Raw genomic sequence first — 2526 nt, 5'->3', positions numbered from 1 at the left:
CACAAAGAAACCTACAGATTTAGTCAATTCCTGTTACAATGATTTAGTATTTTCCACAAAACTAGAAAAAATAATTCTAAGTTTCACATGAAACCATTAAATATTGCCAAATTTATCTTTAGATAAAAGAAAAAATCTGGAGGTATAACCCTCCCAGATAACTTACTATAATAGAAACCTACAGTAATAAAAACAACATGGCATTGGCACACAGTTATAATCAATACAAAGAGATAGAGAGCCTAGTAACAATTCCACAAACCTATGATCAATGAATCTAAGATAAAAGAGGCAAGAGTACACAGTGGAGAAAAGACAGTCTCTTCAATGGATGGTGTTGGGAAACCTTGACATCTACATGTAAAACAGTGAAATTAGAACATTCCCTGACATCATATACAAAAATAAACTCCAACTTTATTAAGGACATACATGGAAGACCTGATCCTTTAAAACTGCTAGAAGGGAATATAGGTGATACACTATTGGTTACATATCATAGGAATATTTTCTTATATCAGCCTCCTAAGGAAAAAGAATTAAAAGCAAAATAAGCAAGTGGGAACTATACAAACTTCAAAATTTCTGCACAGCTATGGACACTATCAATGAAATGAAAATCTTGCCTGTGAACATGGAGAAACTATTTGCAAACAATGCAAGTGGCCAGGGGTTAATAGATTTAGGTTAATAGATGTAACATGGATTTAAATTATACAACTCAATGTGAAAAACAAAAACCCAATCAAAAAAAGAGCAGAGTACCTGAATTAATATTTTTCCAAAGATAACATTCAGATGAGTAACAGGCAAGTGATAAAAATGCTCAACATTACTAATTATTAGGGAATTGCAAATCAAAAGCACAATGAGGTATCACTTCACAGTGGTCAAATGGTGATTATCAAAAGGTCTACAAATACTAAGTGTGGGAGAAGATGTGCAGGAAACAAGCTCTTGTGTACTCCTGGTAGGAATATAAATTGGTACAACTTCTAAGGAAAAGAGTGTTCAGATTACTTTAAAAACTTAAAAGGGAATTATCATATGACCCAGTAATACCTCTCCTAAGAAACATCTGGGGAATATCCCTAAATTGAGAAGAACCAATATTCACAACAGCGCTGTTTATAATATGCAAGAGATGGAAGCAATCCCAAGGTCCACAGTAGACTATGGACTTAATAAGATATAATGTTTCTATAAATATGGAATGGAATATTACTCAGCCATGAAAAAGTATACAACTTTGCTATTTCAAAATCACGAATGGGCCTAGTAAATATTATGCTTAGTGAAGTAACTTAGACAAAGACAAAAGGTTATAGTTTAATTTATATGTGGAATCTAAAGAATAACATATATTTGGGTACAACTATCAATAGTTATCAATTGATAGATGACAGAAAAATTGATAGAAAGATAGATAGATATATACATAGAAAGATAGATAAATAGATAGAGAAAAAGTAGAAATAGAGACTCAGAAAAATAGAGAGATTGACCGATTGAGAGACAAGATTGAAAAGAATGAAGCAGACTCAAAGATATGGGAAAAAGTTTATGTTTACCAAAGGGGAAGGGAAAGTCATTTTAATGGTAGAACATTGACAGATACAAAGTAATACACATAAATGAGATAAGCAACAAGGATAATTTGTAGAGATCAGGGAATTATACACAATAACATAATAAATGTATGTTACAATTAATTGTAATAACTTGTAATAATTTATAATGCAATATAATCTACAAAGTGGTTGGATTCTCCATGCTGTAAATCTGAAATAACACAATATAGTACATCTTCTGTATTTCATTTAAAATAAAATATCTCATGAATACTTTAGTCTTTTTCCTTTGATAGCATCTTACTTTAATAATTTTTTATATTTACATATTACCTTTTCTGATTAAAGTCTCAAATGATTTCTTTTACTGTTGTGAGGATGTTACTACATTGATATATCTATATTTATTGCCCCTGACTTCCTATTTTTGTCTCTTTAATCCATATAGTATTGTAGCATTTTAAAACATACCCAAATAAACATTTGCAGCTTTCTCGTGGTCTCTATTTTGCATTTTGGTCAATGTTTTGCATGTTTTTGCCATTTTATTTTTCTTAGAAGGGCTCATCTCTACATCTCTTGTAAGATGTCTCAGTTTTGTTTTTCATCTCATTCAGGATGTGTCTGTTAATTTCTTTATTTTCACTTTGTATCTAAGTGATAACTGTGCAAGATAGATTATACTTGGCTGAAGGATTTCATATCTCAGTAGTTTGAAAATGTCATTTTATTTACCCTTGGCTTATGTTTACTGCTGATAAATCTGCAGATAGCGTAATGGGTGTTACTTTGAGGATTATCATAATTTTTTTGGCTGCCTTTAAAATTTTACTCTGTCATTGACTTGCCAATTTGCATATGACGTATCTTGAAGGAGGTCTCTTTGCCTTAAAGTTATTGGTGTTTTGTTGGCTCACGGACATGTGTATCAGTTCCTTACCCAGGTTAGGGAAGT

This window comes from Camelus dromedarius, chromosome Y (genome assembly GCF_036321535.1).
Source record: "Camelus dromedarius isolate mCamDro1 chromosome Y, mCamDro1.pat, whole genome shotgun sequence".
Taxonomy (NCBI): Eukaryota; Metazoa; Chordata; class Mammalia; order Artiodactyla; family Camelidae; genus Camelus; species Camelus dromedarius.
The sequence above is the reverse complement of the archived record's forward strand: the minus strand, read 5'-3'. Positions refer to the sequence as shown.